Raw genomic sequence first — 15,382 nt, forward strand, 5'->3', positions numbered from 1 at the left:
AGGCAGCATCCAGATCTTTTGTCCTGCCTATGGCCATGATTGCTCCAAACAGAAAATTCTGGTAATACAAAGCTGTAGGTTTGTGTCACTAGAATATGATTATGAAAGAAGCAAAAGCAGTATAGTTAACAGCTGGGTCTCCTGGACAGACAGCCATAGAGTAGAGGGTCCTACAGAAGCCACCGGGAGACTTGTATGTAGACCACACAAGAGAGATCCCAAGGGACGGGAAGGATTAAAATCAAAATTGAGATTAATGCTTCAAAGTAAGTCTAATGGGTTTTAGTGGCTCAAAGTGACTGGAAATTTATGGGATCTATCCCAGATGGTATTAAGTGACAAGAAATGAAGAATGGATTAGGCATGGTTGGAGGCAGTGACTGGAAGAAATAAATCCTTTATGTATTTACACCACGCTGAGTGGATGCTCATCTGCTCTAATGGGATCCTGGAGAATTCCCCCTTCAGCAGGCAGCTGAAAATGGCCCAACAATCAACAGGAACGTTGGCATCAGGTTATAAGCGATGTGGTGAGTGTAGCATCAATGCCTTCCCATTCACAGCCTCCCTGCCTTGTCTGTCTTCCTAGACAACCTGCTGAAGAAAGTCTTGATAGAAAAGAGCGAGGGGAGGCCACGGAGAGATTACTATATGTCTAGTGGTTGCTCAGATTGCATTAAAGTGAACAGCTCAAGAATCAATTCAGAACTTCATTTGGTGAAGACATGAGAAATTGATCACTTTTCTGTATGTAATTTATGTCTCTGGTTGTTAGGAAAAATTATTATTATTATTATTATTATTATTATTATTATTATTATTATTATTTTACTGTAAGGCCTAATTACAAAAGTACATTGTGCTCACTGTTCCCAGTAGTTTGTTAGGATCGCTGACCCGTGGGATAATTCTGGAAAGGATGATGTGATAAGGACCAATAAAAGTAGAAGCCCTAGGTGTTTCATTGAGATGTGGAGGGAGTTAGTTCTTCGCTTGTTGGGCTGGTGACAGAACGCGGGAGACGTGGGTGGGCTGCGGAGAAGTGCAGAATGCCTGACAGAGGATCCAGCTGTTACCCCCCACCCCTGCTGACTATTGCAATGTGAACATCACACCTGGTTTAGCCAAGTCTTCCAGTTTCTCAAGATAAATGAAAATTTCACTTTTTCATATAAATCTCATTATTTTTTTAAGCACTGGCAACTACTCAAAAAAACGTTAAGCCTGATCAGGGCCAAACAAAGCACATCTGTGGGCTGATACGGCTGGTGGGTTGCCAGCAACCTCTGGCATAGGCAATGGGAGAAGGTGGTCAGAACTGAAATATGGGATGAAGGCTCCAAGACTGTTGATCATTAATGCTGCTAAATGGGCTCTGGATGTCTCTCCGGCTGGAAATAAGAACACTGTAGGAGGTCTGAACACTAGAAGACACAAGACAAATTCTACTAATGCTGAAGAATGAGGTATCAGTACCCATAGGATGATGTCACTCACCACATGTAAGCCGCAGGAAGGCTTCTTTCAGACATCCCCAGCACAGGCAGGGAGATCAAGGGCCAGCTGAAGCAGCAATGTGCTTTGGTGGCATTCAGCTGCATGTACCACAGTTGAGACCCAAAGGATGCAAAGTGAAAAGATAAATCCAGGCACAAGATAGAATTTCATGAAAGCCTGGCGTATCAGGGATTCCTTGGAAGAGGAAAACATTACAAAGACAACTTTTCAAAGTACACAGGGAAAGCATTTTGAGCCAAAAAGCCAAATCTCTTTCTCTCCTCTCCTTGGATAGTGTTTTGGGTGGAGGTGGACTGGACAAATGCTGGCCCACGTACAGAAATGAGATCAGAGCAGGCTACGTGTGGTTCTAAGAAAATGTGACATTGAGAAACTGGCCATGAGGTGAGCACCATGTTTTAGACACTGAACCCAGATTGGGTTAGATATGTGTATTTCTTTTTATTCTTACATTTATTTTTTGAGAATTTTCTATATGAGTACCCTATTTACATCCTTTCTTCCTCCCCTTCTCTCTCAAACTCCTTCTGCATCCTCCCTGACCCCTATCAAATTTATGGCCTCCTTGCCATTAACTATTATTGTTACATATATTAGCATCAACTAATATATTATTAATATATTAACATCAATAAATATATTAACATCTAGTATTTGCATTACTCAATTGCTTCCTAAAATTTCTCCCTGTTTATAAACTTGACCTCTACAGTTCCAAACTCAAAACCAAAGTAATACTTTAGAGACTTAAACCTTCTCATATTATTGTCTCTGCTCCCTGGCATCTCTTTTCTTCTGAAACCAATCCCAGCGCCATTAAAAGGTCAAGGTCCCTGATTGGTCCTCAGTGTCCTTATTTTGTGTCGTTTGTTCAAACCCTGACCATCTCATCCATCCATACTGGCCCCAGTCATGTCCTGAACATATCTAGCACTTCCTCTCTCTTCTGCTTGCTTCGTCTCCAACATCTGTCCACTGGAGCTCTTCAGTTTCTTTGGGTCTTGCTCAGATCAGCCTCCACTGACTTCTCAGGGCCCATAAGCAGCTCCACACCTGCGTCTCTTTCCACATTGCTGTGATCGTTGCTCTCACACCATTTACCACTGCCTGGTCCACTTTCTTTGCATTTATCTACTATTATAACCATTTATCCCCCTTAAGAACACATGCTCTGCTAGGGTTTTTAATCTACTGATCTATCCCCTAATCCCAGAGAAATGCCTGGCACATAGTAGGTGCTTGATAAATGTGTCAAGTGAAGCCGTGAAAGGAAGAACAAATTAAGGAAACTTTTAATGACATCTGAGTAAATTAACAGAGGCCGGGGAAGTACTCTGACAGTTTTCCAGAAAGATTTAGAAGCTTGGTGTAGCTCCAACACTTAAAAACATATCATTGTCGTTGTCGATTCCTCTCCTGTGATGAGCGATGTCAGTGACACAGAGTTGAAAGGGTGGGTGGTTGCTTTCTGGAAAGAAGGAAGGCTGACTCCTTGAAACTGTTGAAAGATCAGAAAAGAGTAGATAGGATTCCAGGCTTGCATGAAAAACTTGGCTGCAGAAGAGCCCATATGTGGGCTTGCAACAGAGGGGACACAATGTCTACAAGTTTATTGAGACTTTGCCAGAACCTGCAATCAGGACCTATGACTTTTCTGTATTTCCTAACTTCCAAAAGAAAAAAAAAACCCATGATTTAGATATATTTCTTCAGAATGCTGGCTGTCATCGAGATCTAGTAGTGACAGCAGTCTTTGGGGATTCCTAGTGGGCTTGCCTAATTTGCTGAGAATTCTTTTCTTCTGTAATACATATTTATAAAACATAATAGGGAGAGAGAGAGAAACATTTGAAGTATTTTCTCCCCAATCTATTTTTTCCTCTCTTTCTCTTTAAGATAAATGACATGTTGTAGTACACATCTATAATATATATATATATATATATCCCCTCAGCTACCCTTCACTGCTAGAAGATGGTGGAAGAGGCTAGGAATAGTACGAGTAACTTAATTTATTACCTAATATTAGCCATTTAACATCATGTTAATCAAACAGCCTCAGCCAGAAAAGACGAGGAGACAAAAGTGACTCCCATGTTACCACAATGAATGTCTATATTTGTGATGGGCAAGACCTTACCATTTTTAAAGCTTAAATTATGTTTTGTATTTTAACTTTATTTAGTTTCAAAGGTTTTTCAAGTGCCAGTGCAAAAAAAAAATTCTCTGCTTTGTTTTTTAGGATAATTTATTTTAATTCAAGTTTAATAAACTCAAGATGGGGAAATGACTCAAAAACAATGAAATGTGTTTTCTTAAGTAATCACATTAGGTTATAATACGAAGAAAACATGTGAATGAAGCCACAAAGAATACAATTTTAATTAGAATATTTTATGGCCAGTTTTCCTTGTACGATATATAGAATTATGTACTCAATTTCCACTAAACATAATAAGAAGAATGCACAAAAGCCCACCACACACAGCACTGAAAATGGAACTTGGGACCAAAGGGCTATTTCACTTTTTGCCATTGACCCTGATGTCATTTAAGTTGTCCTGTACCTCTGTGAAGTGTACCCTGACCTTTTGATAGTGACAAATACTTTGTTCTTTGATCCTGTTTATGGAATCCTGTGGGTTTTACCATTTCCCGATTCTGTTGCTTCTAACCTAACTTTGTGTTTTAGACACTTGTTGTCTTTCTCCTTTATCCACTCACTGACTTATTGAGGGGGAAACATGCTTAGATGTGGCACTTCAATGCCTCCTCAAGAGGTAATTCTGATATATCAAACTTCAGTCCAGGATTAAAATTTGTTAAATGAGACTACACATATATTATTTTTTGCATTGTTATTAACTTTATCACATAAAGACAAAGTCTTTTAAAAATTCACCCTGGGCATTCTTTTAAACTATAACATCTGGAAAGTTTCAGGAGGAGGTGAGACAGATGTAGGCTGGACATTGAGAACCAGATAGCAAACTATAGACATGGAAGCGGGTGGCATTGCTGGAATACAAAGAAGAACGCTTGGGAAAGCAGTAGCCTAATCTACATCCAGAAGCAGACCAGGTAGAATGGAAACCAGGGAATAGTCTGAACATGAATGAAGTTAATGGTGGATGTGCGTGGAAAGGAAGCCTTGAAAAACATAGGGTAGGTATCTGAGTAGCAGGATGAACTAATTAGGAGTAATGTCATCTTCAATAAGCAGAAAACCTGATTAAAGCCCCCAAATGTTTGTTGTTTTCTTAATTAAAAAAATCCAGAATTAGGCAATCTGGGGTTGTGTTAGCAAGTCAACAGAATTCTCAAGGACCGAAAGCTTTCTACTTCTCCATGTCATTCTCAAGGACTTTCTGTTCTATCTGCCTCCTTAGGGTTGTAAAATAGAAGCTTCAGGCATCGTTTTAAGATGGGAGAAAGAAGGCAAGGCACAAATTCCTTGAAGAGAAAAGCAAAGGCTTTCCTACCATTTCCCAGTAGTCTTATATCAGATTGTCCAAAGCCGAGTCAATGGACTTTTGCAGCTGAAATAGAGCAAAGAAAATTGTGCTCTTTCCAGCCTTTGGGATAAGGATGTTAAAGGGAAAATTGGAAATGCTGTTGCCTGTGTTAGCCAACCTGCCCAAACGAGTGAGGATCAAATGGGTTGTGCTGGAAAGAGGCAGTTACTGCAGGTTTTCAGAAGAGGAATGGCATAAAAGCAAGGAGTTAATATGATTAATAAAATGGTTTACAGAATGGATTTGGCCAACTAAGAGACTGATGGCAAGGAAAAAAAAAACAATGAAAAACACACCGGGTTACAGAATCTCAGATCTGAGTTCCTGTTGGAAATATATTCACTGTTAAATGACCAAAAGAGCTGCCTGCTTGAATCCACACTAATTTTCCAGTCCACACAATTGTAAGCTAAATGGTGGTTCCTTCTTTCAGCAGGTAAAATTTGAGATGGCTTGTTACTCAGCAAAACTAGTGGACCAAACTTCCTGGCACATATCTCTGCTGCTACCTTGGTCAACTCAAGTCTACCCTTTGTTCAGAAGACAGAATGAACTTTCCAAAAGCACAGTGCCAATCACGTCATTGATGCCCTCCACAGTGGGGCTCACGGTGATCTCTAAAGATGTGCCTTCGTATTACTGCTACTCACATATTTCCAGTCCCTCAATCCATTGGACTTCCCATGCCAGCCACACCAGCTCTCTTGGTATTTCTTGAACAACTTAGGCACACTCTTGCCTTAGGACCCTTGCCTCCACTGATGCTACTACCTGAAATGCTCGTTATCTTTCCCAGTATCTTCTGATCATCCCTCATGTCTCCCTTTCTCAGGAGACTTTTCCTTCTTCTATAGAGCAACCCAAACCCCATCTCCAACAACCTATCTCCTTTTGACTTGTTCTTTTACACCTATCACTTTCTGAATTTGTACCCAGTTATTTTGCTCATCATTAACATATGGCTCTCTGGGCCATCAGGGACCTTCAGAGGAGTATAACCAATTAATAAAAAGATTCATTGCTGTGGTGGTGAGTGTTTAGGTGCATCAAGAAATAACATTTGTTTGTTTGTTGTGTTTGTTTGTTTGTTTTTAGAGCTTGTCTCAGGGCTGGTATGATTGCTTAAGCCTAAAAGCAATCAGAAGACAAAATCCCTTCAACTCAGGGGGCCAATGTTTATATATGACCACATTTTGTTGCTGTAGCTGTCTTGGAACTCATTATGAGGGCTAGGCTGACCTTGAACTCAAAGAGGTTCAGCTGTCTCTTCTTCCCAGTGGTTGGGATTAAAAGTGTGCACCACCTCCTGGCATGACTTCAGTCTTTTCCTCATATCTTAAATTAATTGGATGGGTCTAGCAGCATTAAGGTAAGCACTTTGCCCAACTCTAAATCTACTAATTTAAATAGCAATTTTTACTTAAGACAACACATTCATAGCAAGATCTAAGCTGGCATTTGACCAATTACTGTATGCCATGGCCTTGCCAAGTTAACAGTTAGAATCTGCCACACTATCTTTATCAAAATGTAAGTCATTTGAGGAAAAAACTCTTTTATTTTGTTCTGTAATATATGTTAAGTGCCTGAACTTACGATTGACAGATAGATTAAATGAATCAATGAGGCTTATAAAATAAAACGTAAACCCAACAAGACTATTGTGAGTGTCTGGAGGATGGGGGGTCAGTCCAGAAGATTTCCTGAAAGATGTGCACTTCAAGCATAGGTTTTCAAGGATACTGGGATGAAATTTGGCAAAAGAAAGAGGAAGAGACTTCAGGCAATCAGAGTGATGTGTATATTGGCTCTAAGTAGGGAGAAAGAAAACAAAATGCTCCCTCTACAATAACCACGTCTTGTATAAACAGAAGAGACACTTTTCAATGATCCCTGAAAAGCTAAACACTTCCTTATTATCTACTGAAGACCAAAAGCATCATTTGTCTGTCTATAACATCTATTTTTAAAATGTGGTCTCTTGAACATCTATCTGAATGTTTTCCAAGTGAAATAGAGCATTTATATAAAGCAGATGCATGCAACATAACCTTCAATCATAATCTTCCTATACCTGCAATAAGATCACTACAAACACAAGACACTGTTCCCTGGTTTGAACCAGCAACTCGAAGCTAGATTCAATCTCATGGCTGCAGGTACCAACCAAGTCCACTCAGTTTTCTAAAGAGACAAGTAGTGTCTCTAGAGCACAGTTGCTGCCAATTTCACCGAGCCGTAAAATCCTCCCAGCATCTGACTCTGATGAGGCCCTGGGGGTGTCCTGGACAACTATGCTTTTTGTAAAGATGCAGAAACTAAAGCTTAAGTGGGAAAGACATTTATAAAAATAACTATTTCTCAATAGGGTCCATTTGATCTCTAGCTATCACAAACATGATTTCTGGTAAGCTCAATGCAGCCACATTTCTCCACCTGCTTGTTTTCTCGATCACATTTCAGTCTTCTCATCCACGTTCTGATACACATGTATGTTACTTTTCTGCTTTCTGGGTCAAGGACTGAACTTCTTGCTGGATTTAGAGGGTGGAGAGCATGTATACCAATAGCCCATCAGTGGCCCTTCATCATCTGACTGTTACAGATCTCTTGGTGACCACAGTTTGGATAATGCTCTTTGCTTTGTTTATTTTTGAGAAACTGTGAATGTCTTAGCTTTCTCGTGAGACAGAGTGCCAGAATTGCATATAAGCTGTGAGAACAAAATTTACCAAGAATCAGGCTTCCAGTACAGGAAATCCCTTCTCTAGAAAGTTTTAGTCCTCTTTCTATAACACCCAACACTTGTGTAGTAGGTTGTTAGAAAGACTACAAGAGAACTATATTTATATGACATAGACAACCATGCACTTAGTCATTAAAACTATCGTTACACCCAGTCTGCTGTGCACAAGGAAGGAGAGAGACGACACTTATGAATTCCAAAGATTTTAATAAATCAGCACGTAAGCAGATCATTGATCACTCAGGGCTACAGAACAAGGACGTGGGAGCCTTATTTCTCCTGACAGCCCTAAGCAAGGGCAGCAGCAGTGTTTATAAGCATAAAAATCACAAACATTTGTTGCCAAGTTACAGTTACAATATTCACCAATCAGAATTCAAAGATTAGGGACTTTCCTTGAGTGTTCCATCACTGTCAACTGACACACAATGTAAGCCTTCGGTATAACCAACCAGATTCATTTGTTTTTTTCTGTTGTTAGGAGCAGTTATAATGTTTCTAGAAAATTAGAGATGCGTAATTACTATTTCTATGGTATAGGGAAGAGGTTGATCAGCCATTGAAAAGTTCTCAGCTCCCTTAAGGCTTGGGAACCTGAACTTTGTTTTATATACAGGTAAAACGGAGCCTGAAGTCAAAATGGCAGAACTCAGTACAAGGTGCTTTTGCCTGTTCCCTTTACTATCTGTAGTTTTTTCCCTTAAAATATGAATATTAATAACAAACAAATGCTTAAATTTTAATTTTAAGTTTGACTTCTCACATTTTGAGTGGGAGGGGGGACAAACTTAAAACACATTGACTCTTTTCTCAATACTGGTTTCTATAAAAGACATAGATATATTTAAAGTATGTTTTCTAGAGTTTATTAGCATCATCAACCACTGTTTAACAAATATCTTACTGCCAACTGATGGATGAAACAAACAAACAAACAAAAATCCCTGTGCAATTGACTAGCTGGGTGACTACCTAGAAACTTTTCTATAAGTCAATAAAGATAACTGTGTATATTAGTGTAGTATATGAAAACTGCTTACTGCCTGTCACCAGAAGGGCAACCCCAGTTTGCTCTACAATCACAGAAAGCCTAAAATATATTTCCTGGTACCCTGAGCAGTATATGATGCTAAGTCCTGACTGACTTTTATAAGTCACGTTTACTTAAGGAACAAATTGCATCATTGATCATATATTATTATTGTAAGGAGAGTGAAGACTTAGAAAGAAGAGGAGATAAGAAATCCCACATTGCTCATAGAAAGAGAAGGGAGTGTATGATGAGTATTGTATTGGATACTTAATTTTCTCTATGCTCCACCCCAACATACTTACGCTTGATGCCAGGCATAAATTCTAGTCACTGTCTTGCTGCAAAATTGTTCGTTATAATGGTAGGAAGTTATCAGTGGTCTTTTAGAAATGACTTTGAACCTACAAACTCTTATAGTTTGTAGCTATATAGCTACAATTGGCAGCTACATAGCTTACCATCCTCCACCATTCTGAAAGAGAAGAATTATTGAAGAACTTGCCTAGAAGTTCACTGGGAATGGAATTCAATAAAGATTTAAATTTCTCCAAAATTTAGTTATATGTGGACTAGCATAGGCATTTAGATGACGCTTAACTTGGTGTTTGGCATTTTCTCCTTGTTTGGCAGCTTTAGAAAGTTTTTAAAATTTTAATTTAATGCTGTAGATGAGCAGTGACTTTAAAAAAAAAAAAACTCTTGATCGCTTTAGTGAAAAAGAGCTCATTCTCCAACTCCCCGCCTAACTTACCCTAAACAGTTGTAGAACGACAAATATTTAATACCATAAAAACTCTTACTGTAATTTACAGGAAAGGACAAAGCTGTTTTCAAAGCCATCTACCTTACACAAATGCAGGTAGCTTGTCCCTTTGACGGATAAACAGCGGGGGTGAGTTAACTCACAGCACACAGCTTCATGCAATTGCTTCACTTTTCAGTGAATGTCTGGAAAAAATAGTACAATTTATCTGTAGATTGATGTAATGTTAAGCTTTTAGGTGTTTAAGCTAAATATTAAGTGAAAAACAGAAAGCTGTGATTCAAGTCACATACTTGACTTGCAATCCTTTCTGGAATGAGATGATTTATAAATTATTTTTGAAGTCCATGATGCAATGTAATTGTATACATATATTGGTTTTTCGAGACAGGGTTTCTCTGTAACTTTGGTGCCTGTCCTGGAACTAGCTCTTGTAGACCAGGCTGGCCTCGAACTCCCAGAGATCCGCCTGACTCTGCCTCCCGAGTGCTGGGATTAAAGGCGTGCGCCACCACCACCCGGCATAACTGTATATTTTTTAAGTACATGAGGATAAAACAGTTCTTATGCAGAAAGGAAAAATTCCTTTGAAATATCTTTCCACCTTTGCATGTTCCTTTCAGCCAGAATAAGAAAATGAATGATAGTGTTTGGCCATGAGAGCCTCATATCAGTTCTGTCGTCCCTGGGCTTCTGAGGCTACTGTTCTATGTTCCCTCTGCCAATACAGTTCTCAATATATGAATGGCTTCTTTCTTTTCTCTTTCCTTTTTCTACCGCCTGGATGTATTCTTCCTTGCCCCTGTTTTCTTTTGTTCCTAAAAGCCCTCTAGTAGCTACAAATGAGAACCATAAACATTATTCCAATAGTCATTTAGAAATTTTGCTGACTTACGTTCTTATTTACTACTGCTGTGAAGATGCCATGACCACGTCAACTTACAGAGGAAACAGTTGATTGGGGGCTTACCGTTTCAGAGAGTGAGTCCATGACTATGGTGGTGGGGAACAGGAGAGCAGACAGGCAGGCATGGCCCCAGAGCAATAGCTCAGAGCTTACATCTTCATCCACAAACACAAGGCAGAGAGAGAAAGAGAGCTAACTGGGTCTGGCATGGGCTTCTGAAACCTCAAAACCCACCTCCCAGTGACCCACTTCCTCCAACAAAGTCACACCTAATCCTTCTCACACACCAAATAGAGACCAATTATTCAAATGCATAAATCTGTGGGGATCATTTTCATTCAGACTACCACACTGACTTGGGAGTAATCTCAATCTTTCAGAGTCAATAATAAAATCTCTAAATATTAGGCTGGATAGTTACTAGGATAGGAATGTCATGTATCCTTCTTTATTTTAGATTCTCATTGGACTTATTCTTTCTGGACTTAAAAACGTTGACACTGGCATCAGCCATCCCTGCAGCTTTGCTTAGTCTCAAAAAGACAAAGGGCGCTTGACATACTGTCTCATGTTTCTCCTCTATGGTTTTTACTCTTTTTGAAAGAAAAGGCAAATTTTAAAAGGAAGTATGGAATGAAGCGATGTTAAATTTAACTCCTCAGGTGCACGAGCTGTTGCAGGGATGGAATGCCACCGGTCTCCACAGTCCCAGAGCTCTAAACGGATGATCTCAAACCTCTGTCTGTCTCCAGGCTTGGGTCAACTTTGGCACAGACAAGAAAGATCCACTTCAGGAAGGAAGCACTAATCTTTAATTCCTTCTTCCTCTGGGAATGCATGATATATTTTTGTCATCTTGCAGTTTTCTGTGTCCTTAGATTTACAAATGTAGTGACCCACTATAAGGCCCTTTAGTTTCCTATCATCTGGAAGAGACAATGTGAGTGATTAGGAAGGCAAGGTTTGTTTAACTGGAAAGTAAGGGAAATGGGCAACGATGAAATTGTTTAATCCTTTTTCCCCAAGTAACTGCAGAATTACAGATGTCTCATGAATGCAATCAATTAATTTCAGTCATGTCTGTTTATTTGTATGCATGTTGCCAGAGTAAAGACCTAATCCAAAGACTAATGATTTGGGAATCTGTTGGGTATTCTCCTGGACCCTGTGCAGTTATTTTTCACAGGACCCAGAAGAGCTCCCTTACAGTACCATATACAGCCAGAGAAGTGGCTGGCAGCTAACGTGTGTCAAGGCACACTTACACTCAGTCTCGAGTAACAGCAGAGCTCAGCTCCTCAACTCCAGTCTTCCTTAAATGTAATTAAGTAGAATGGGCCCTAGTTAGGCAGAGGAAGAAACTGGAAAAGTTGGGTTATTCAATGGAAATAACAACTGGTTATAATCCACAGACAAAAAAAGTAATGAAAGTATTCAAAGGAAGAAACTTTTTGTTAAAAAGAATCAGATGTTGTGTTATTGGCTTTTTGAAAAGTATAACAGACTGTTTCATAATTTGCCAAAATAGTATTCAACTACGTAAACTAATAAAAGCACCACTGATTAGTTTAGGAGGAATCCGATTATTGGGACAGAAGTTGAAAGTAAAATGTACTTGTTTAATAGATAGATTTTTCTCTTTACAAACTCCCTTATGGAGCTTCTCTGCCTGAGAGATGACAGGCTCTCTCTCTCCTGGAGGCGGTATGCCACTAGGTACACTCTCAGTCCTGGCTGCAACACGTAGTCCCTGCAGTCATCCCCTCTTGTAGAACTAGAAGAATCAGATGTAACATGATTTTCCTTTTTCTCTCTCCCAGCGCTTCATAGGATAAAAGTGGTAATTTATTCGAAGTCCTTTGTTCCTATAACAATGTTGCAGAATGCCAGCACTTGGCACTGCCAATTTAGCCCTTTTCCGTTTGTTCAGGCTAGATAAGAGAACAGTGGATATGACTGGCCTGAAAATTACTTTCTCCGTAAGAAAATCTTACATAGATGTGAGCACGAATTTTGTACCTATTCATTTGTCCACAAAAATCTACTTATTACTATTGGTTCTTTATACAAATCTTATAATTGAAAAAAACATTCCTAGGGGTCAAGAATAAATGTTATTTACAATGGTAAGTACTTACAGGAAATATTAACCAACCTGGATATCAATATGATGTCTTAGAATCAGTCAAGTTCACCTGTGCTGAGACCGTGGATTAGCTCTCCTGTAAAGGCATTCTACTTTTCTATTGTTTTTCCGCCTGCCCAGCTCTAAGTTTTGACTCCATAAAAACAATGATTACATTTATTTGTTTCACAGGTGACTTAACAGTGAAAACTTCAAGGACCAGGTTTCACTCCAGAGTCAGAATAACATAGGGAACAGTGGCAAGCAAGAACACAGAGCTAGACAGTGGGACAGCAAAGCTACCTGTGAAGTTAGTCGTCACTCCTGGGAAGGTGTGCTCTTCTCATAGGCTGTAGAATTTGGCAGAATAAATCAGAAGCAAGGCTCCTTATGACATGAGCCGTGCTAGATGATGTGAAATCAGTATATTGCTGATAAAAAGTCTCGGTTTTTATATTAATTCTTAACCAATCTAAAAACTACTGCCTCCTGAAAGTTAACACACACACACACACACACACACACACACATCTCACTGACTGTTGCTGCTGCAAATGTGTGGAGTTCAGCCTCAGCTTGTTTTAACAGTGTCTGATGAGCTCTGTGAACGTACATGGCAAATTCACTTAAACTAGCCCCATAACTACTTTCCCCTTTGCAGTCCATCAATTTTTCCCACAATGCATTACGACTTCTCTCTTAATCTATGCACATTGAATTACTTTCTTCAGTTACCAGTCTCATCTCAACTCTCTTGTGCTGTAGTGACCTCTGAAATTGTTCCAGAGAAGACGGCAGTGTCCTTTGTTGCAAATAAAATTCCCAGTGACTGCTTTTCCATGACCCCTTATCTTATGAAGTGCTCCTCTTTTGACTAGATGTCCTGTTCTCCACTTTCTCTATATCCATTTGATGTTATTCTCTTGTCTGTCTTCCACTGTTTTTTGCTGGGACGTACCATTTATTGTTCCCTAGTTCATCAGCTATAATATATTAAATGGATATCAATAAATAGTGAATCTTTACTATCAGGGTATCCTTTGTTCCTAGGTTCCAGATCTGTCTATTCTTTCTGGCTGGGGCATTTACTTTCAAGAAGAACTTGTGTCTGGAACTCACACAGAGTCTTTTCCAAATTAAAATTCTTAGTTCCTGTGTTCGTTGTGATCCCCAAGAAGAAGTCAATGATATAATCTGTCTGATATTTCTTGCCAGAGAATTTTGATTCCATGGTCATTACCTAACGGACCTTTTTTTTGTGATAGATGCTCTATGGCAGGCATTGAAATGAGCTAAAAATTTTCACACTTTATCTCTGCTCCTGTGAATCCACTCATCTCTGACTTAAAACATTCTCATCTCTGGGATTTCAGAGCAAATGAGTAAGGACTGAGAGTCAGTCCAAGTATATTGTGAATGTTTTGTATTCAGGATATTTTTTCCTACCCAAGAAATGGAGAACTTGGTCTATAAGCCAAATCTCTGTTCATTATTAAGATGCCCTCTTACTAGTTGTATAATATGTTGTAGATGGTCTGGACTACAAGCTCTGGGAACTTGCATTTCTCCTGTAGATCCTACCTGTGTTTTGTCCTGGAAGTACCACCTAGACTAATACCATGAAAGCATTAAAACATTATTACTGGTTCATGATGAACATACTTATCTTTAGAGTTCGGTAGATTTCACAGTATTCGTGGTAGATCTGGTAGGATGATAATTTGATATCTCATGGTCAGATGCTCCACTAGATTCCAGAGAGCCCTCTTAAAATTGATCCTTGAACAGTATATAGCTTCACATTGCAAGTGGTTTTTCCCACCTGATGTACATTTGATGATAGACTATCGTAAGATCATACCATGAGATCAGTAGACCTGCTAGCACTGAGACATGGAACTGCTACAGAGATATTTCTTGCTCTGAATCTCTCTCAAATCTATCAGTCTTTGATGTCACTTACTATATTAATTGGAGCAATATAATGTGGTGGAATTGAAGAGTTATTGAACCCCCTATGTGTAAAAAGAATGAACAAACTTATTTTTCTTTGGAAAAAAGAGATAGTCAGATATCAGCAAACCCCTGCCTTTAATTTCAGTAACTTTCAAAGAAAGAATTAAAAATAGGGCTAGAGAGGTGGTTCAGCTGTTCAAGGCTAGGATCACAACCCAAAACTGGTAGAGTTGAAAAGCTTTCTCACAAACATGTTTCGCCTACAAATGTGTCTCATGGATGTGGAATAGTTTTTCGTTGAGACATCTAGCACCCTTGACCTATTTCCTCAATAAAAGTCAATAGTATTGATGAGAAGAAGGAAGATAGAAACAGGGGTTTGCTGATATCTGAACCCATGGTTTAAAAAAGTATTATAGATGGCAGGAAAATATAAACAAATCACTGAATTAACATTATTGTTTGGTCAATATTATTCATTGACTATCTCTTTTAAAAATTTTAAATATATTTAAACTTTAAGAATAAAGAAATACTTTGTAATGTTTTTTATTAATAAAATTCATAGACAAATGCAATCTTCACATAAAGAAAAGACAAAACTAAAATTTTCCTAGTAATACGATGAAAGAGAAATAAAAAGAAAGTAGCTTACAATAAGAGACTATAGGTTCCATTAGGGAAAGCAAGAAACAATAGAAGACATAATCAAGTAGCCAGATGCTCATAGCTGTATGTTGAATCTTGCATGTGACAGTTACATATGCTGGCTGACACAGACGTACATACTGAGAACAAAACACCGAGAATGGTCTTGTG

General features: G+C 38.9%; 1 pseudogene; it reads left to right on the forward strand.

Annotated features, from left to right (window-relative positions):
- The window catches only part of LOC142851892 (large ribosomal subunit protein uL1 pseudogene), a 201,489-nt pseudogene that overhangs the window by 13,062 nt on the left and 173,045 nt on the right, over positions 1 to 15,382 (forward strand).

The sequence above is a fragment of the Microtus pennsylvanicus genome, chromosome 6 (assembly GCF_037038515.1).
Source record: "Microtus pennsylvanicus isolate mMicPen1 chromosome 6, mMicPen1.hap1, whole genome shotgun sequence".
NCBI lineage: Eukaryota > Metazoa > Chordata > Mammalia > Rodentia > Cricetidae > Microtus > Microtus pennsylvanicus.